Raw genomic sequence first — 23,227 nt, 5'->3', positions numbered from 1 at the left:
CTTTTTTCATATTTTTATTGTAATTAATAGAAGGGTTACATTATATTCACCAGATAGAAGATGCATTACTTCACAAACATTGATACCCTTTCTTATGTCTTGGTCCCCATTTCCCTCCCTCCCACCCCTGCCCCTCATCTTGTTTCTCCCCCTTCCCTATCCTATTTCAAATAACCAAAAAAGCATATATACAATATATCAGATAACCAGGTGAAATACTTTAACAATATGAGATAACCAAGGGACAGCAAAAGAGATGAGAGATAACATAATACATTAAGGACAACAATCACTCATTATATGGCTTTTGTTTCCTTATTCTGGAGGTCCTTTCATTTAGCATCGTACTATATGGCCTTATGTAACTAGGTTTTGTTCTATTGTAGATCGCTGCTAGGAGAGCCCAAGGTTTCTACTGATTATGACAAATGAGGGAAACTGTCTTCAGAAACTCATAAAAAATTATACACTATGATTATATAGGATTCATCACAGGGATGCAAAGCTGGCTCAACATACGTAAGTCAATTAATATAATTCAACACATCAACGGGAGCAAGGACAAGAATCACATGATTGTCTCAATAGATGCAGAAAAGGCATTTGACATGATCCAACACCCCTTTATGCTAAAAGCCCTTGAGAAACTTGGAATCCATGGAACATTCCTCATTATAATAAAGGCTGTGTATGACAAACCCACGGCTAGCATTATACTTAATGGTGAAAATCTAAAGCCATTCCCTCTAAAATCAGGAACGAGACAAGGATGCCCACTCTCTCCACTCCTCTTTATCATAGTATTAGAATTCCTAGCCAGAGCAATAAGGCAAGAAGCAAGCATAAAGTGGATTCAAATAGGGAAAGAGGAAGTGAAACTTTCCCTCTTTGCAGATGACATGATTTTGTATTTACAGACTTTCTATCTTTAAGGTGGACTTTTGGGACAGAGATCGCCAAGTAGTTCAAAGGAAATATGCCTTCCCCTAGAGATTACAACTAATTTCCAACAAGCTGACTAGTGAAGTACTACTTAGTATTGAGACAAGTAAAGACCAAACTAACTTTCTTTCCACTCTTACTTTGTTCTTTGCCTTTGGCAGAAATTCAATGAAATCAGTGTTACATTTTTACACATAGGAAAATGGGAGCTTAGAGAGAAGAAACAATATACTCCATACACACAGCTAGTAAAAAAACACAAGATCTAATTCTCAGGCCTCTTGTTAAGTCCTTGATACAAGTAAAAGTTCAAAAGCAGTAGCTTCCAGGAATATTACCAGTCTGTATTTAAGAGCTATTTTTGTCCTAATATAGCTTTCAAGCTGTATTTTCAATTATCACTTGATTGTAACATGTGCATCGCATTTAGTGATAGCCTGGAAATTTTATTATGCACTACAATGTTTTATTATTATTGTATACATTAGATTTTATCTATGCACAGTAACATAGATACTCCTATGCATCTGAAACTTCTTTGATATTTGAAGCTATCATTTATACCAGCAAGGTAAATTTTCACTGCTTATAATTTGTCTCCTGGCTAATTGGACATGGCTTAGTGGAGATTTAGCGTTCACTGTTTTGTTGGTGTTCCTCTTTGTTCCTTCATCGGCAGGGACTATTGATGGAATAAGGATGAAAGCAAAATACCTGTGGAGATAGATAGGAACTATTTTTTAAAATATTGGCACTGAAATTTATATATGAAATCTATAGATACATATTTTTTCATTTGATCCAGATTATGTGTATATTCTCAGACTCTAGTCAAAGATTTCTAAAACAAACAAATAAAAGATTTCTCAAACAGCAGTGCTGTCAGGATAGGCAATAGGCTTTGATCTAGTCCATACTATTTTCTCAATGCATTTCAGTCCACCCCATTCAAAAATGCATACCAGCTGGGTGGTGGTGGCTCGTGCCTGTTACATTTGCTACTTATAAGGATGAAATCTGAGGATCGCATGTGGTTCAAAGCCAGCCAAGAGAGGAATGTCTTGACAATCTTATCTCTAACCACAAAAAAGCTGGAAGTTTGAGTTGTGGCTCAAGTGGAGCTATGACTTAAGTAGTAGAAAGCTAGCCTTCAGTGAAAAGTTAAGGAACAGCACATACACTCTGATTTCAAGCCCCAGTACCAATGTACATGCGCACAAAATATGCTTATCAGTATCTACTAAATTGATTGAATGATATCATGGCCTACATCAGGCACTATATGGACTTTTGGTATCTTTTTAATGTTTATTTTTTAAGCATGCATTAATAGTAGAAGGAAATTAATTTAGATAATTCTTTTTTTTACTGTTGTTTTACTTCTTTTTTGATATTTTTTATTGTAATTAATAAAAGGGTTACATGATATTTGCCAGATAGAAGGTGCATTAATTCACATACATTGACACACTTTCACATGTCTTGGTCCCCATTACCCTCCCCCCCACCCCCCATCTTGTTTTTCCCCCTTCCCTATCCAATTTCAAATAACCAAATACAAATATATCCGATATATCAGATAACAAAGTGAGATACTGTAACAATATGAGATAACCAAGGGACAGCAAAAGAGCTGAGAGATAACATAGTACCTTAAGGATAACAATCATTCATTATATGGCTTTTGTTTCTATATCCTAGAGGTCCTTTCAATTAGCGTCATACTATATGGCCTTATGTATCAAGGTTTTGCTCTATTGCAAATCTCTGCTAGGAGAGCCCAAGGTTTCTACTGATTATGACAAATGAGGGAAACCATTGAGCCTAAGTTCCTTTGAGTCTGGCTTACTTCACTTAATATGATTTTTTCTAAGTCTTTCCATTTCCTAACAAATGGGGCCATGTCGTTCTTTCTGACAGCAGCATAGAATTCCATTGTGTACAAATACCACATCTTGTCGATCCATTCATCAACAGAGATCCTTCTTTGTCACCCTACACTAGAATTAACTCCAAATGAATCAAAGACCTTGAGGTAAAAGCTGACACACTGAAAACTTTACAAGAAGGAATAGGAGATACACTAGGCCTCCCTGGCACAGGTCGAAACTTTCTTAATAAGGACCAAGAATCACAACAAATCAGAGAAAGGCTGGATAAGTGGGACTGCATTAAACTGCAGAGCTTTTGTACAGCAAAGGACATAGCTAGTAGGATCGAAGCTAATTAGGAAGCCTACAGAATGGGAGAAGATCTTCACCAACCATACAACGGACAAAGGCCTCATATCTAAAATATATCAACCGCAAAAAATTGAATCACTCTAAAACTAATCTCCAAAGAAACAACCATCCCATTAAAAATGGGCTGAAGACTTAAAGAGAGTCTTCTCTGAAGAAGAAACAAAAATGGCCCACAGACACATGAAGAAATGCTCAACATGTCTGGTCATAAAAGAAATGCAAATCAAAACAACTCTAAGATTCCACCTCACTCCAGTTAGACTGTCCAGGATCAGGAAAACTAATAACAACAGATGCTGGAGGGGATGTGGCCAGGAGGGATCACTACTACACTGTTGGTGGGAGTGCAAACTCGTTCAACCACTATGGAAAGCAGTATGGCAGTGCCTCAAAAGACTAAACATAAAGCTCCCCTATGACCCAGCAATTCCACTACTTGGCATTTACCCAATCATCAAGAAACAAGGACATACTAAATCCACTAGCACAACAATGTTCATTGCAGCACTATTTACCATAGCAAAGATATGGAACCAACCTAGATGTCCCTTAATTTAGATAATTCTATGGATCTATATAGTATACTTCTAATGTGCAATCTCTTGCAATATCTAGGGTGGTACTAAAATAAATGGGTATTTTGGTAGGGTAGATTGCAAAAATTGCCTTATTTATTCCTTTCTATAGTCATTTTTTTGAAATGTAACTTTGTAGTATATTCCTATTTGATGTTAACCTGCAGACAATTTGCATTGGGGAACAGGAAGTTAACAAACATGATGTAATCAGAAACAGAGTGTGTATGCTTGAGATTCATTGCTCTTTGCTTCTTGTTATGAGGAAGAACAAACATGACTGATCTCTAGAGCCACATGAATCAGAGCTAAATGCTGCAGTTAATGCAGCAGCCAACATTCACATGTGTTGAGCTTAGCTGAGATTAGCTGAGGTACCTCACTGTCTAACTGACTGGACATGTGGAGAATAAGCCTTTGTTGTTAAGCACTCTAAGGGATTTTGATTTGTTTTGCAATATTGGAGTGGAAATAGGTAGCATACATGTGACAAAATTCAGGTATATACTATTTCTGTTTGAGTATGCATTGTATACTTGTCTGATAGAATCAGTGAAGAGCTACCTCATTCTGCTTAACTCCTACTTAAGTATCAAAATGTATGTAAGCTGGTGGATTGAGGTTAGCCACTACAGGTATAACAATAAAAGCTCTCAGATTTTACTGTTGACTGGATCTCCTGACTTGTAACCTAAGATTAAGTTTGAGAACTAAGGACTGATTGACAAAAAACAATAGGTGAACTATAAATAAATTTTTGTTCAATTTATTGAGGTATGCTTATCTTATATACAACTATGGATAGCCAATATAACCCATGTACCTATGTACATCTTAACCATTTAGTCTTTACATACTAGGTGATTAAAGGTAAAAACTCAGATCTGGTCCTGATCCTCTTTTGTATATTTTAGTATATTGTCTTTCCAAACGTTCTCTATGTTGTAATTGACAAAGCATCTTTGAGGGGTTGTCATATCTTCAGAACTGTATTGGAAGCAAATGTTTCTTTTGCTTTGAACAAAATTTAATTTCTACACAATGTTACTATTTGTTTCTATTTTACACCTTTCCTTTCCTTCTTATACTTTCCTATTTTTAAATTTCATTAACTGTTGTTAGGCTTTGTTTCTTATTTTTGTACAAATTTGGGAACATCTTGAAAACCTCCTGCTCTCTCTTTGATCACCTGATAGTAGGCCTTTGTATGCTTTGTTTCCTCAGGAGATTTCCCATGGCCATACGGATATTATTCATATCCTCTAAAAGACCACATATTGGTGGTCTGGGTATGGAGCTATGGATATTGTTAACATTTAAGAAGATTATCATGGATTAATGTTAAAACAGAATAGAGTATAGTGTTCAGGGTATAGAAGAATTTAGGCTTGACAGTGTTAAGAATTTAATGCCTACTTTAAGGTAGGATAGCATTACTGCCTACCTTGTTCTAGCCTTTTGATTTTAGGACTTCTATGTTATTTTAGCCTTTTTTTAAAACCCCCTGCTCTAGTGTTCATATTTTCTAATTTTTCCATGTAAAAATTTGACCAGTTGGGACCTTAAAATGAGAGACATTGTAAGATGAAAGTGTTGGTATGCCTTGCTTGCATAGTGGTGCCTACTTCATTCAAGTTTTGTTTCATTGTACTCAGCTATCCAGGTAATCTGAGCCTGCTTGGCCATTATTGTCTGAGTGAGCCCAGATACTGTTTTAGCTGTAAGTAGTCCTTGTCATTCTTGCATTGTCCCCATGATGTGAGGACTTTTTTTCTGGTTGTTGTTGTTTTCTGTTGCAAGCCTATAGAATGAGAGTTGTTGGCTCACTATGGCTTTCACCCAGATTTCAAAGGAAGGCCTGGTAGCTCAAGATTGAAATCCCTTTAGTTAGCCCCTGACTGAGTGATATGTGAAACTGTGAGAATGAAGTCAATGCTGCATGGAGACCCTGGGTGGTTAGAGATGCTAAGCATGGAGTATATTCCATAGGTAATAAGCAGAACAAGTCTAGGAGAGAGGCCATGCAAGGTCCAGCCAGCAAGGCCATAGCAGTTGGGCCAGCTCAAGCCCTTTGATGTGCACATTATGCTACCATGTGACTACATGCCAGACATAGGATGGGTTTTGGTCTTGCTTTGATCCAGTTATTTTTTAGGATTCTCTTGGGTTTTGGTCTTGCTTTGATCCAGTTACTTTTTAGGATTCTCTTGTTTCTCACTCTTAGAAAGAAGATGATTATCCTGAATTATTTATTTAGAAGTGCATATCTTGTTTTTGAATTTTATAAAGACTCCCAGCTATCTCAGAGGATGCTTTGGAACTGGACTTTTGAGCAATGCTGGAACCATCAAGATTTGAGGACTCTTGGGCATAGACTGAATATACTTTATGAGGCAGACAGGCTCCTTTGGAAGATCAAGGGTAGAATATTATGATTTGGATGGACTTATGTATTGAAGGCCTATCCCCCAGTGCAGCCATGTTCAGGTTAGATTAGCTTAGATCATGAAAGCTCTAACCTCATCAATGGGTTAGTCGTTAAGAGATTTAGAGCTCCATGAATTATTGGGAAGTGGTGAAAACTATAAAAGGGAGGACCTAGTTGGAGTGAGTGAGTATGTCACTGGGGATGTGTCCTTGAAGGACTTACCTTGTCCTCAGTCCCTTGTTCCCACTCTTTGATTTCCAGCCACCATTAGTTAAGCAGCTTTGTTACTTCATACTTTCTCTTCCATGACTTACCGGGCCTAGAAACAATGGAGATCATTCATTATGAACTATAAAACACTGAAACTGTAAGCCAATGAAGTTTTTCCTCTTTTAAGTTGTTTTCTTAGGTGTTTTGACATAATGATGAGACAATCACAGGATATTTTTTCAGGTACACCAAGCATTTCTATCTTTACTAGTCAGGTCTCAGGGATAGAAGCAGACCAGACAGTCTTATTTTCTCTGACTTTGGGGGTATTTATTAATGAGTTGCCCCAGGTGAGAAATATTAAATCTCACTGGTCACCTCTGCCTAGTGCTTTTCAATCTGATTAGAGTTTGGAATCACCTGGAGAGTTATGAAAGGCCATTCCCAACTGGATTGTTTCAGACTTATGGAGGTGAGTCTGAGTTCTTAATAATCTTATAGAACTCAAGGTGTGGTTTCAGCAGGAGAAAGGGTAGAAATCCATTGGTCTGGTATATTTTTCACCCTATATTGCAAGTTTTCTACTTTCAAAGTATAATATTACTAAGATTTGATACCTTTATGACTTCAGTATAGAAAGAACTAGATTATGCACATTGGGAAATTCAAAAACAGAGCTGTCAAAATCCTTTTTCTTCTCTATTTTTCTTGTTAATGAGAAAGTCTCATTTTTTTACCCATATGGATATTGTATATATATATTTATCTAAGATATGTATCATATATAATATATATATGATATATATTTAGTTTATATATTAGATAAAATTGAGATATGAAAATTTCTCTTTCATTCATATGGCAAGTATGCCACATGTTTTACATTACTGCATCTCTAATTTCTGAAATTATCAGATACTTTGCGACTTGCCTGGACTGAGTGGAGCCATTGCATCTCTCCAGACCGTCTAGCTCTACTAAACTAACTCAATGTTTAATATTCCATGAACTCTTAGGCTTTAAGGATGTTTTCAAAGATGAAAACAATGGTATTTTAACAGGGAGATTTTTTTTTTGCCAGTCCTGGGCTTGGGCTCAGGGCTTGAGCACTGTCCTTGGACTTTCTCAAGGCTAGAGCTCTACCACTTGAGCCTCAGCACCACTTCCGGCTTTTTTCTATGTATGTGGTACCAAGGAATCGAACCCGGGTCTCCGTGCATGCTAGGCAAGCACTTTAACCACTAGGCCAAATTCCCTGCCAAACAGGGAGATTTTATGTTTGTGTGTATACACAAGAATGTGTGTTGGGTGGAGGATACTCGTACTTTCTTCTATATGTCTTTTTAACATGAAAGGAGCTTGGTTCATTCCTTCATTCCTTATATTTCTCTCTCTCTCTCTCTCTTTCTCTCTCTCTCTCTCTCTCTGTGTGTGTGTGTGTGTGTGTCTTAGGATGCAGGAAAAATACTCAAGAGGGAAAAGGGTATGATTTTACTCTCAGGAATAATAATGACAGAAACTTGTAAATAAAAGTAAAAGTGCATAGGTCATGAATTTTAAGTCTGAAGTGCCTCTGTTTTATTAATCTAAAATGAAAATATTCTTCAATCATCAAAAACTTGTTTATAGCTTATTTGGGAAACTTTTTCTTAAAACCAGGTATTGCTTTTGGAAGGAAACCAGAGTTTTGGATAGTCAAATTCCCTAAGGGTCACAGGGAAAATTACTGTGAGATTAAAGTTTTTATTATTAAGTTTGTGTTATTCAGATTTGGGGAACATGAAAGGTATAACTTAAGATGTCTTTCTTGAAATAGCTATATTTGATCAACTTCAGTTGATAGAGTTAGAAACTGGCATCATTTGAAGGAATAATTACTCAACTTTTCAGAGTTTCTTTAAATAGCTTTAAAAACCAAATTCCCAGCTTCTTCTATATGTTAGTAAATCCTTTTATACAGAGCCTCTTCAAGCAATATTACTTATATTTCCAATATTTATTTGGAAAATGCCTTTTTAAATGACTTCTATATAACAGGTTCTATTACTTCCCAGGAATTCATTACTTGGCAAGATGATTCCTGTCCTCATGGAACTTGAAGTTTAATAAGGAAGTAATTAGAAAAATAGGTGACCCATAGAATGATTTAATTAAAGTCATTGTAAATGTAGAAGGAGTCAATTATAATCTACAAGGAAAAATTACCAATATAAGAAATGTCTTATTTGATGATTTAAGAAGGACATCGTGACACTTGACTGACTGATTTATAAATATTAGCTTGTCTGTTACTCTATAATGGTAGATTTCAACCAACTCACTTAAATTTAATTTAAGAAACCAATAACTATATGTTTTTGGAAGCCAAAGGTAAGCAGCAAAAATGGATAGAGTGACTCAAAAGATTATGTCCAACAGTTCAACAAACATTTACACTGGGGAGAAGCAGTGAACAAAATAGACAGGAATTTTACTCTCAGGAAGCTTGCAGTATCATGAAGCAGACAGTTGTAAGCAAAGTAAACAAGTGACAAGTGTGGCATATCAATTATGTTCAAATGCTCTGGAGGGGGAAAAAAAGCAGATAAGGAGTTAAGGAATGTTAGGTATTGCAATATTATAGTAGCCTATTTAGTGTAATGCTCTTGGAAGAAAATGTATTGATTCTATTTACAGAACAGGTTACTTGGATTGTAGCTGACTGGGGTAGTACCATATTTGAATGTTCATTAAAATTCTTTAAAGCTGTCATCCATATATTATGAGTAGAGGTTGATATCATTTGCCTCATGACTTGTGATTTTCAGATACCAGATAATGAAAAGGACTAACAGAGAAGTCCAGGAATGCAATAAAGCAAGAATATAGCCCCTTGTGCCAGACCACCTGCCTGGAATTGGGTCTCTGCTACTTGATTCTTTGAACTCCCCTCAAGGTTGCATGTTATGTAATATATATATATATATATATATATATATATGTGTATATAATATATGCGAAGAAGGTGGAAAAATGTTTGGTATATAATCCAGAAATATTTTCATTGTTATTATCATTTATCTTTACAAATGAATTTGAGTACTTTAATAAGTGTGTTATCTATTTTTTCTTCTTTTTTCAACTTCTGATTCTCATGATTAGGGCACTTTTAAATCTAAGAATGTTCTGGATTTATTTTGTTTATGTGGTACAAATGAATTGAACTTAGGGCCTCATGTATGCTAGGCACACACCTTACCACTAAGCCATTCCCAGCCTGAGATTCAAGGATTTCTATCTCAATTTTCAACCACAATATTCTTTCCAAAATTTGTACTGGAGTTTCCTTCCACAAAGAGAAAGTAAGAATCTGTGTTGCTTGTATGGTAATTGCTACATATTTAATAAGTTTATAATTTTCTTATGAATAATTTCATAAGGCCAAGGAGGAAGGACTCATTTTCCAAGGTATACTGTAGTGGGGGTAAAATTTGGTTTTAGGGGGAGGGGGATCTTGGTGGAGCTTCACTTGATCAACCTTGAACACTGATAGTGAAATACTATTGTGTTTTGATCACAAGAATGGAACATTTTCCAAAGTTCTGCCTGCAGTTTTGCCCTAGCTTTGTGTCTGTTATACTTTGAGTTATTTCATATCTTTTGATCTATCTTACTTTAAATCCTTTAAGTCAGTGAATTTTATCCTTGCTATTCCACACCAATAGAGTCCATGGAAGAACATTGATGTGTAGAAGGAAGTTCTCCAAATAATTGGTAGCTACTGTATTACAATCTATCAAATGTAGCACAATTTAATATTCTGCTTCAACTAATAAGAAAAATGACATTGCAAAATAAGTAAGAGGTTAGCCTACAAATTCCATGTGTACTCATCCAAGTCAGCCTGAAATCCCAGAGCTCAGCAGATAAGCAAAGCCAATACTGCAGAATGGAGTTTGCATGAAAATGTGAACACAAAAGCTGCAGCTGGGTGATCTCTGCTTTAGGATTGGGACTAATGCTTTCGATTCTGCCAGTTCTCTCCAGGTAATAATGCTCCTAAGCCAGTGTCCACCTTTCTCTGTAACTGTACTTATGAGACCCTGACTTTATTAGAGATAGGAGGACAGAGACATGGTAACTGGAGTAGCCCAAGATTTGTGGAGAATTAGGAAAGATAGCTCTTCTGGTAGCATATATTAGACCAATGTTAACACCCCCTTCAACACTCCCCATACGCTCCCAGCCACATTATGGGAATGAACAATTATAATATATATGTATATGTATGTGTGTGTGAGTGAAAGAAAGACAGAGACATAGAGAGATGGGGTGGGATAATCTGCTATGGGTGTGGGAGAAGGGTTGTTATACCCTTTTGACATTGGCTGGGTGGAAGCTAATTATCTGTATTTGAGCATTTGTGTCTTTGAAGCCCATTACATTCTTTTTCCCTGATGAAATCATAAATCTGTCCATGCATATAGCCACCCATCTATCCATAGATCCATCCTCAAATTTCAACAAGTAGCTCTTATGGGAAGGTTGCATTAAAATTCTTTTAAAAAATTTATTGTTGGGATAATGTATGAAGGGGTTACAGTTACATTTGTCAGGTAATGGTGGGTACATTACTTCTGGAATCTTGATAACCCTTCTCATGTTTTTGTCCTCTTTTCCCTCCCCTCCCCTCTCCCAATCATCTTGTTTTCCCCCTTTCCTTTCCTATTTCAAATAAATAAACATATATAAAATATGCTAGGTAACAAAGTCAGACACAGTAACAATATGAGATTAACCAAAAGGCAAAAAAAGAGTAGAGAAATAACATAGTACATTAAGAACAACAGTCAGACAAGATAAAGCTCTTGTTTCCATATCCTAGAGATCCTTTCATTTAGTCTCATCCTATATGACCTTATATACATAGGTTTTGAGCTATTGTAATCCTGTGCTTGGAGAGTCCTAGATGAGTACTAATTATACAAATGAGGGAAACCATTAAGCCTATGTTCCTTTGGAACACTTAATATGATTTTTTCCAAGTCTTTCCATTTCCCTACAAATGGGACAATATCATGCTTTCTGAAGCCGCATAGAATTCCATTGTGTACAAATACCACATCTTGTTGATCTACTCATCTATTGAGGGGCATCTGGGTTGGTTTCATATCTTTGCTATGGTAAATAGTGCTGCAATGAACATCATTGTGCTAGTAGATTTAGTATGTCCTTGTTTCTGGATGATTGGGTAAATGCCAAGTAGATAAGGGAGATCTATTGCTTTGACTTTTGAGGAACCGCCATACTGCTTTGCCGTCAACAGTGTAGTAGTGATCCCTCCTGGTCACATCCCAGCCAGCATCTGTTGTTATTAGATTTCTTGATCCTGGCCATTCTAACTGGAGTAAGTTGGAATCTCAAAGTTGTTTTGATTTGCATTTCTTTTTTTTGGCCAGAGATTTCAAGCATTTCTCCAAGTGTCTATAGGCCCTTCTTATTTCTTCTTCAGAGAAGTCTCTCTAAGTCTTTAGCCCATCTCTTAATGGGATGGTTAGTTCTTTTGAAGAGATTCAATTTTTTTTTAGCTGTAGATATGTTTTAGATATGAGGCCCTTGTCTGTTGTATGGTTAGTGAAGATCTTCTCCTACTCTGGACTTTCTATTTAACTTTGCCATACAGAAGCTCTGCAGTTTCAAGCAGTCCCATTTGTCCAAACTTTCTTTAATTTGTTGTGTTTCTGGGCCTTTATTAAGAAAGTTTCAACCTGTGCCAAGGAGACCTGGTGTATTTCCTATTCCTTCTTGTAAAGTTTTCAGGGTATCTGCTTTTACCTCGAGGTCTTTGATCCATTTGGAATTAATTCTGGTGCAGGGTGACATAGAAGGATCAACTTGAGTTTTCTGAAGGTGCTTAACCAATTCTTCCAGCACTCCCTTTTGAAGAGGCTGTCTTTCTTCCATTCTATTTTTTGGCTCCCTTATCAAAGATTAAGTGGCCATAGGTCTGTGGGTTGATTTCTGGCTCTTCAGTTCTACTCCATTGATCCTCAGACCTGTTCTTGTGCTGTATTTATTTATTTATTTATTTATTTTGTTTCTATAGCTCTGTAAGAGACTCTAAAGTTTGGTATTGATATTCCTCCAGCGCTGTTTTTTTTTTTCCTGCTAAGGATTGTTTTTGCTATACAGGGTCTTTTTATTACTCCATATGAAATTTTGGATGTTGCATTAAAATTCTTCAGATCTCATTACATTGTTCAGAAAGAACTTGAATACTTGGTTTAGATCTCTTGATGATATAGTACTCTTTAATTGTTTTCCCATCATACTCTCATCACTTTTCACCCTATTTGGTTATTTCATTATTTCTTTTTGCTGCCAGCCTGTGAACTGCTTGTTCACTAGTATGTCCCCAAGGGCTCAACACTGAGTTTGGCATTCAGTCTAGATGCAATAGTCTAGCTATGTATAGGTTTGCTCACTATTGAAAAAGTCTTGTTAGCTTCATTCCTCAAAAAAAAGCATATTTTAAGGATTGTATCTTGGAAATTTGGGGTTGCATACACATGTGGAAAATCTCCAAAATCCACCTAGATTCATACCAAATATTCTCTATATACCTGACCACTGTTGCAAATTCCCCGACTACTGTTGCAAAGAAGGGCATTGACTTTTATTTCTTTTCATCTTCAGCCATACATACTTCCATATAGTTTAAGGACTTAGCAATTGAGTCAGCCACTGGTATAATAGGTTACAGGGTTTTGATGACAGTTCTGGCCTACAGAGCTCATTCATCTTAGGGCATATATCTCCATCTGCCAGGCAGGGGTGCTTTTTCCAAGAAGTATTCAAATGTGCTGAACATGTGTTTGGGTTTGTGGCATTTGGGTTTAGATAAATTCTCTCAGCTGATGCCTCAGCAGCAAAGAAGACTGACCGAAGTTCTAAGGCAGATGTGGTGAAAGTAGGACATTCTCAAGAGAAGTGCTGACATTTCTAATGAAGGAAAACAAACTTCATTTGTACTCAGTGCCACTCCCTTGAGGGGTCTAAGCAAGAAGCATGCAAAGGGTGGGAGCTTGAGAGCCATAACCTTTTAAGTCTGTAGTGATGGGGCCAGATATGAGTCCCATTCAGGAGCCATAGAATGCTTTTCTTGAAGTTCTACATTTGGCTAGAAGACTATAAAATATTAGTGTTCTTTTGTTTAAATTTTATTTTATTGTGAGAGTGATGTCAGTGGGTTATAGGTACATCAGTAATGAGTACATTTCTTGTTGACTATTGTTTACCACCCTTCCTTTTCCTCCTCCCCATTCCCCTCCTCCAGCAAGTTGTAAAGTTCATTTTCAACATAATGTCTTGTGTGGTTCTTTTTTAAAAAAATTCATTTTACTTCCTACTTAATTATTTTCCTTTTTGAGGGATGATTGAGATAAATTATTAGGAAACAGCTTTCACTTTGGTCTTAATTTGTGTCTAAAAGAGAAGAATAAGCCAATAATTATGACCAATATTATAATAACGGAATCATTTGCTTAGTGATTGGGATTACAGCCAATGCCTTGCCTTCCAGAAATTACAGCTGGGGGGGTGGTGGTGGCTACCCAGCTTTCTGTATGGCACAGCTGTAAACTCATAGAGGAAGGGGTGTCTTCAGAAAAATCTCATGGAAAATAGGCAAATGAATACTTTAGACTTTACTTCAACCTTCACAGTGGTAATTGACTGCAATGTTGCTTGAGTTCCACATTACATCTTGGATATCAGTGTTTTAAGAGGACGATAGCAGAAGAATCAGCCTGAGAAAGTCCTCTGATCATATGACAAATGTAGAGCACACACATCCAGCCCACAGGGCTATGTGGAGCCTCCAGTTGTTTACATGAATTCTCTAAACTCTAAATCCCTGGGTGGGACATGGACAGTATCTTGGAAAGCAATTTACATTCTTCAGCTTGGCGTTGGACTACAATCTAACTGAATATAATTTAAAAATGATGAGTGTTCTGCTGTCATGTTTACATTACTGGGTATTTAAACTATTAGAGCTTACAGTGTCTCAGGTGACTCTTTGAAGGATTTATATCACATAGAATATTGAGTACTCTCAGTACTCAAAGCATAGAAGTTGGTTTTTAAAGCATGGAAGCATGGATATATACCTTATTTCTTGTAAGTCATTTTGAGATGCAAAACTTTAATATTTGTGTTCCACAAGCACATCCTGCCACAAATCAAGAGCTGATGACACAGGAGGCCTAAAGTTTTGCTGTTTGAAGGTGGTAGTTATGGAGGATTTGAGTCAATTATATTGTACTGGATGTATTATGCCCTCTCTTAGCCACTTATGATTGGTGAGAAGAACATTGAAGGCTGAAACAAATTCTTAGAGTTCTCCATAGATTTGGCTTCTCTGAAGCAACGGTAGTGAAGAATTTTAAAGGGACCAGATCAATGAGGATAAAACTACCTTTGTAGAAACAAGGGCAAATAGTTTGTATTGGTCTTTCTATTATTCTCTGTTTTCTTTCTGTTTTGATTTCTCTTTCTGTCTCCCTCTCTTCTCTATTTTTCTCTAGCCTCACTCTTCTTCAAATGGACAGATAGAGTGTATATCAGAGTCCTGTTTTTAAATAGGTTCTCTCTCCATTATTTATTTCACAGCTTATCTTTTGTAGAAGCATTCATCATTGCCTTTTCTTAGAGGCATAAATTGCCTGTGGTAATACTTACATGACCAAAAAAATCATGAGGTGGAGTATGATTTAAAAACGTAAGTGGGATAAACTTAGAGACTTCAAGGTTCTGTATCAGCTGGTACAATATTACTCAATAACTGTCATCACTTAATGCCTTGTTAAGCACTGAGAATACACAGTAGACTAGAATCAGTCCCTATCCTTAAGTAACTCATTGTGCAGTGAGGGGGAAGATACATATAAAAATGTTTCAGTGGCACGAATGCTACCATGGCATATCTCTACAGTACAATTGGGACTGTTAAGAAAGAGCTCCAAAGAATCTAATAACAACAGATGCTTGCAGGGATGTGGCCAGGAGGGATCACTACTACACTGTTGGTGGGAGTCCAAACTTGGTCAACCACTATGGAAAGCAGTATGGAAGTTCCTCAAAAGACTAAACATAGAGCTCCCCTATGACCCAGCAATTCCACTCATTTGCATTTACTCAATCATCCAGAAACAAGGAAATACTAAATCCACTAGCACAACGATATTCATTGCAGCTCTACTTACCATAGCAAAGATATGGAACCAACCCAGATGCCCCTCAATTGATGAGTGGATCAACAAGATGTGGCATTTATACACAATGGAATTCTATGCTGCTGTCAGAAAGAACGACATTGCCCCATTTGTAAAGAAATGGAAAGACTTAGAAAAAATCATATTAAGTGAAGTAAGCCAGACTCAAAGGATCATAAGCTCAATGGTTTCCCTCATTTGTCATAATCAGTAGAAACCTTGGGCTCTCCTAGCAGAGATTTACAATAGAGCAAAATCTAGATACATAAGGCCATATAGTATGATGCTAAATGAAAGGACCTCCAGGTTATAGAAACAAAAGCCATATAATGAGTGATTGTTTTCCTTAATGTTATCTCTCATGTCTTTTGCTGTCCCTTGGTTATCTCATATTGTCACAGTATTTTACCTTGTTATTTGATATATTGTATATATGTTTATTTGGTTATTTGAAATCGGATAGGGAAGGGGGGAAATCAAGATGAGGTGTGGGGGTGGGGGGAGAGAAATGGGGACTAAGATATGAGGAAGGGTATCAATGTTTGTGAAGTAATGCACCTTCTATCTGGTGGATATAATGTAACCCTTCTTTTAATTACAATAAAAATATATGAAAAAAAGAAAGCCCACAGAATGGCAAAAGATCTTCACTAGCCATCCAACAGACAAGGGCCTCATAAAAAAAAAAAGCTCTGAAGTTTGCCTAAGAAAAATCAAAAGATAACTCTTCTTGATTTCCCTTTTTAAAAATTTTATTTTAATATCAGATTGATGTATAGAGGGGTTACAATTACATTTGTAAGGTAGTACATTACATCTTTTTTCCACCCCTCAGGCCAGTTTATTTATATGTATTAACACATAGATTGGTTTTAGAAACAGTAAGAATATCAACAAGTTCTCTGTGTTCAGTATTTTAAAATAATTATGTACCTTTAAGTTAATATTTCCTATTACCATACATAGATTTCAATACAAATTACATCAATTTATATAAAAATAATATTCCTGCAATATAAATTCAAATTTGTAAAGAAAATGGCATTTGAAAAAAAATGGCACTTGTTAACTCTATCCAGTCTTTGACAATGAAATTGATGAATGTTTGTTTTAACTCTTGCCATATAAATTGAATTTTACAGTGAGCTTGTTTTACTTTTGTGTGCTCTCAAGGTAAACTGAATGTTTTTCATTTATGCATATAAAAGCTTACCTCTTTAAGTTTAAGCTCTCTATGTGTCCATGTGCTATACAATGGCATTTACATATCACATAGTGGTCAAATAAAGACTAGATTCAATTGTATCTAAGAGAAAATTTCTGCCTTACCTAGGTGAGACCTGAAAGTGAATATGATAGAGGAAGATTTTTTTTCTTACAGGAATGAACAATTCATAGGCAATATTTGCTCATTCTATTTTGGCATAAACATCCTGACTTCACAGTTATTTCATCAATCTTGACATTAGTTCAGGTGACTAATATGGTTTATTTATATAGTGTGTATAGAAAAAAATGTTATCTTTCTGGAGAGACTTTTGGAAAATCTTCTATATATGTTTTCTTTACGTAATTTGTCAGTTGGAAAATGTTTTCAAGTTAGAGCATTCGCATTTCCATTATTAGACAAATTTATAAGATGCAAAATTTAATAGCTCATCTTTTGAATTATATTTATAGAAATATTAAAATATTAAAACTGTCTATAGTATGTCAGTTACAGAGTAATATTGGTTAGAATAAAACAAACTCATTAAAACATGCCAATATGTTAAAATCTAGAAAAATAATGTCAAATATTTCTGTGAAGATGCAATAGTATTTTCAAATAACAAGTATGCTAGCTTACAGTTATTAACTGTTTATTTATAGAGAATATATATTTTGTTGTCAAAATATGACATAATTTTAAATTTTATTTAAAATAATTGTGAATGGTACAATCACAGATAATATTTTGTGATCTGTCTCTAAAACAGTAAGAGAACATGCCTCATTGTGAGAATATTATGCCATTACTCACTTTTTTATTTCATATCTATAGGGATATAATTCCTATAGTTATCATAATATATACTTAATGTCTTACACAGGTCTCCAAAAAAGTTGAAGCACTCAGGGACAGCACCCAGGCCCAGAGTCCAAGCCCCACGACCAACAAAAAAAGTAAGATTCCCAAGTGAACTGTCTCACTAGAACAATATTTGATTCTATGAAATTTTCTTGTTACTTTTATATTGTCCCTTATTCTTTGTCATCATTGAATTTTTGTTAAACTTCAAGCTTGATCTATAGCATATTGTCTAATAAAAATATTACAAATCATGTAATACATAAGCAAACAAAGATCAGTTTATTTCTTCTGCTGAGCATTAACTGAGATACCATTAAGTACATTATTACTTCTTGAACATTGTTACCCCTTCTATGTTAGCTGAAAACAAAGTAAAAGTTTATCAGGGGCATTCTGGGCAAAATGCACATTGCATGAAGAGAAAATATAACAGTATGACTTGAAAAACTGAAAAGGGATAAAATGAATAAGTAGGCAGGGGCAAGATCACTGATTATTAGCCTTCTACTGAGAAATAGGGAGCTATGAAAGAAGCACTGGATTTTTAAAACATTCTGTATATAAGATTAAATTTGAAAGACTATCATGGAAACAGGAATGTCTGAGAATAGCTTTAGTAAGAAGTAATTGAAATTAACTAATATTTTGAGGGAGATTTAATAAAATAAAATATGTGGTAATTGTTAAGTGTATACTGAATGTCTTGTTTAAGGCAACTCAATTGTATTGTTTATTTACTTGATAAATATTTATTATATAAGCAACAGATTGTAGCAGATTTATACTATATTTGGAAAGACATTTTCTCAATGGGGGAAAGATATAAAGGAGCTGTGCCTGTTTCTTCCAATGTGGATTCCAATAAAGAGTTGTACATGGTGTCAACCCTTAGAAATGTGTTAAGCTCAAGGAATTTATGAGATATTCAGTAGAGATGCAATGACAGTGTGGTGACAGAAGACAGGACTCAGGAGATACATATTTGAAGTAATCAAAGTAGATCATAGCCAAAATTTGTGAGAGATGAAATCACAAAGAGAACTGGCTTATAATGCCATAAGAGAAAAATAGTCAAGAGGAAAGGCAATTTTTAAGGGACAACAGAGGAGGAATGCCCGTGAGTAGGACTAAGTAGAAACTGTGAAAGACAAATTAGGGGAATTATCTATTGCTTTTTGTCTCTCATTGCTCTGAAAAGTCTTGCTTTGATTGTAAACAGGGTAGTACACTCTTGTGTTATTTCCAGTGCACCAAAAAGAGCAGGTACAGTGTCAATTTAATCCAATCCAATACAAGCATTTGGAAATTCAATCTGTTCTAAAAATCTGTATCAAAGAAAATAAATATAATGAAATATGTGATATTTGAAAAGAGCTTGTATAAACCTCTTCATTCTGATAAAATACTTGACAATAAAACAACTTAAGGCAGCAGGATTTACTTTGACTTTACTGAAAGCTCAGTTTATGGTCACATGGATCTATGTGCTTGAACATCCTAGAAGTAGGACAGTGTGGCAGAGAAACTTCTTACCTCATGGCTGTCAAGAGGGGGAAGGGGAGAGAGAGAGACAGACAGATAGATGGACAAAGAGAAACAGAGAGACACTGGGAGACAGAGATAGAGACAGAGAGACACACAGAGACATAAAAAGGGGTCGGGGGCAAGATAATTGCAGGGACTCACCCCTAGTGACCTACTTCCTCTATCTAGGTTTCATCTCCTAAAGTTTCCAGGATGTCCAAAAATAGTGGTAACAGATGGAACTCTGAAGTTATAGCATATGGGCTGGTGGTGGGCATTTTATATTCAAACCATAATGGAGCCTAACTTGATATTTATGGAGTTCATGATCAGGGAAACTTTAGTTCTAGCCTTCATTCCCAATTTCTTGGCAAGTTACTTGTACTTCAGTAATGTATTTGTTCCATGTACTTCAGTGCCTTTTAGTTAAAATCAGGGGGTTGGGCTGAAAGACAAGTCCTTTTTGGTTCTAAAAGTCTGAATTTGAACACATCATTAGAGTGTCATGCTAACAAGATGATGTATTACTGGATGAAGGTATACTGTCAGCTTTCAATGATATATTATCTTATAAAACATGGGGACATTAAATATTTGATAGTGGGACTCGATATTGATTTTTTTCCTCCAGTCATAAATGGCCTTTGCTTTTGAAGAATGGAAAGCATTGCAGAGTTGTTTACACCAGTAGATTGCATCCCTGCAAAACGAATGTCAAACAGTGCATCTGGGTATTGTCTTGATAAATTACATGACTCAGTGATCACTGACCCACATTTTGTAATATGATTTTTATAAAACCCATGTGACAATGCTAATGGAGATAGATGCACTGTAGCTCTTATACAGTAGAAGTGAAGGGATTTCCTGGAAAAAAATAAAAATAGGAAATATAATTACAGATTTGTTATTATAAGATTCATGTAAAGAATGTTAGGTGTGTGGATTTTTTTTAAAAGAAAGGGAAGTTGTTAGAAGTTAGGCAAATTTGCTGAATGACAAACAATAATACTGCTTTGTCAAAATAACTGTTTATTTCCGTGCTTCTTGACTCTCCACTGGCCTAGCACCAGGTGTGAAATAATAGGCTTATGTCTGTACATATGCTGGGGTTCATGACACTTTGGCTTATCCAGTCTTGTTTGGGGATTTCTGTTTTATGACTTTATTTTAGTGGTGGCAGCATGCATCTGAGGATTCACAGCAGAGAAAAGATTCTGACCTTATCAGTGAAGATTTTAGCCTCTTGTGTGAAAGAATTGTCTCCAATGACAAATTCACCATGTCTATGGAATAAATAGGACAATTATAAATACTTCTTAAAGAAAAATCTTGAAACATCGTGTCCTATCACGGAACCTCCCAAGACAGAAGGAGAAATTTAGTGATCTTCAGAATGTAAGACTTATTCCCAAGATCCAAATGAGTTCTTGCTTATTGAAAAAACATGCAGTTATGGAGTGACAATCGAGTACATTTAGAACCATCCTTCTAGTTTCATTTAAGTTTTATTTGTATTGGTATATAATTATATATATTCTTATGGGGCCCATTGTGATGTTTCAGTACATGTGTTTATCTTGTACTGGTTGAATTAGGGTAACTTTATGTCCATGATTTAATTTTAAAATAAATTAAAAATAATGGTAGGAAATTAAACAAACCTAATCTGATCTGATACCTTTTGAGAAGAGGTTTCTACTTTTAATAGTTGAGCATGATGGTTCACACCTGTAATCTCAGTTACTTGGGAGGTAGAAGCAGGAGGATATCAAGTTTAAGAGAAGTTCAATCAAACCTGTGGCTCAGGCTGTAATCCTAGCTTCTCAGAGACTAAGATTTAGGACTGTGGTTCAGAGTTGACCTGGGCAAGGAAAGCCTTTGAAACTACTTATGTCCAGTTAGCTACCAAAAAGCTGACAGTGAAGTTGAAGGTGTAACTCAAGTGGTAGAGTGCTAACTTAGAGTGAAAAAGCTAAAGGACAGTGCCCAAACCTTGAGTTTAAGCCCCGACACACACACACACACACACACACACACACACACACATATCAAAATACAACAAAAATCCAACACATCTTAAAGAAAACTAGGCTCAGAATAAAAACAAAAGAGTTGGGAGCATAGCTCAAGGCACAAAGCAATATGCCTCTTAAATGTGAAGCTCTGGGATCAATCATTAATACTGCAAAAATCAAACAAAAAAAAACCCCAAAGCACCCACAACTTTCTCTTCTTGATTTTTTTAGGGATTGAGAACAAGAAAAATGCTGAAGTGAGTTTGCCTGAGTGAGGATCTAAGCTGACAGCACATGCAAGCAGAGATGGGAACCTAGAGGTCTGATGCCTTCATCTGAGTTACTTGAGATTTTTGTGTAGATGAGATTACTCAAGGGAGAGTTTGAGGAGTGAGATAAGGGAAGCTTTGAGAGTAAAATCTTGGTAAGGATCATTTTTTAAGTGGCTGGTGGAGAGAGACAAGGAAGTTTTAAAAGAAGAGTCAGTCAGTCATGAGAAAAGTCTTGACGCTAAAGGCAGAAGAGAATTTCAAAAAGAAGGGACTTGTCAAAAAATGACAAGTGCTACAGGGAGATAAAGTAATAATTGAACTGGAACATATTTATTGTATTTGTTAAGCAGTAGGATAGTTTGACCATTGTGAAATCCAATTTAGTGGAACAGTCATCATAGAAACCCGGATTACAAAAGACTGAGAAGTAAGTAGGGAAAGTACATTATTTTAAATAAAATAATGGAGTTGCAGTATTATCTACATGTGCATGTGTCATGAAGAGTTGAAAATTACAATTTCTAGGATAAGAGGGATGCAGAGGGTTGTAATGATGGTGAAAAATGAACAGTTGTTACTTGAGTTTGGGCCAGTTTTTGATATTTTCTCTAAGCAGATCATAGCACTGAGCAAATCAGATATATGCAGGATTATTCAATAAACGTTTCTTGGAAGAACATGTAATATAAGCAAGGATACGAGCGAAGAAAGAAGCCAAGGGTTGTACTGAGCTTGTTCATTCAAACTCTTAAAAGCAGTGGTGGAAAACTGTAGTCTATAACAATAAAAAACCCAGTTTGTAGGCATGGGAAAACCATCCTCAGAAACAAAAGTGAAGTTCATGAGTAGCATTTGGTGTTGGAAGCAGACCCATAGAGCTAGCAGACAATAGAAGGGGCTAGGGGCATAAGCCTCATTTGTAGTAAGACAAATGGGGTTGTTGGATAGGGGTGATCCTGACAAATATTTGAACTTGTCTTTGAACTTGTGAGAAGTGAGAGGTGAGTTGACCTTTAGAGATGAGCCACTTTTTAAATTTCTTTCTTCAGAAGTTTATGGTAGAATGGCAGAACCAGGCAAGTGGAGATAGACCTAGATCATGATTACAGATAGAAAAGAACTACTGTGAGCTACATAACAAGTATCAGGAAGAATACATACAAAAAGATTTGACATTATCACTGGTTACTTTTTATCACATCTGCCATAGCAGAGGTGTCAGAATTTGTAGGAAAAATGTAGAAGTGATGAAGACCTGTTTGGGATTCTTTAGAAGAATGGTCAATGAAAGAAGGACTAATTACTGAAAGTTTAACAGTGAATGAAAGAGAGCAAAAATTATCCAAGTGCAAGTGGCTTGTGCCTATAATTCTAGCTAGTCAAGAAGCTAAGATTTGAGGATCTGGTTCAAAGCTAGTCTGGGAAGACCCTCATAATCAGTAAAAACCTGGAAGTTGAAGTGTGACAGAAGACTTAGAGCACCAGCCTTGAGTGAAAAAGCTAAGCAAAAACATTAGGCCTGAGTTCAAGCCCCAGTACTTGTACAGAAGAAGAAAAGAAGGTGGAGAAGGAGGAGGAGGAAGAGGAGATGGGGATGAAGAAGAAGAGGAGGAATAAGAAAGAAAATGAAGAAAGAAGAAAGAAGAGGAGGAAGAACAAAAAGGAAGGAGGAGGAGGAAGATGAAAG

The 23,227-nt window shown here is 36.0% G+C and overlaps 1 long non-coding RNA gene across 2 annotated transcripts in view; it reads left to right on the top strand.

Moving 5' to 3' along the window:
• Positions 1-23,227, top strand: part of LOC150059004 (uncharacterized) — a 360,944-nt gene that overhangs the window by 76,933 nt on the left and 260,784 nt on the right. For both annotated transcript variants that reach the window (XR_016536674.1, XR_016536673.1), the window contains exon 3: positions 17,746-17,818. This is a non-coding gene — a long non-coding RNA (uncharacterized LOC150059004). The remainder of the gene's footprint in view (positions 1-17,745; positions 17,819-23,227) is intronic.

This window comes from Megascapheus bottae, chromosome 9 (assembly GCF_031878675.1).
Source record: "Megascapheus bottae isolate mThoBot1 chromosome 9, mThoBot2.hap1, whole genome shotgun sequence".
In the NCBI taxonomy this organism is placed as follows: Eukaryota; Metazoa; Chordata; class Mammalia; order Rodentia; family Geomyidae; genus Megascapheus; species Megascapheus bottae.
Note: the sequence above shows the minus strand (reverse complement) of the source record. Positions and strands in the feature narration are given on the sequence as shown.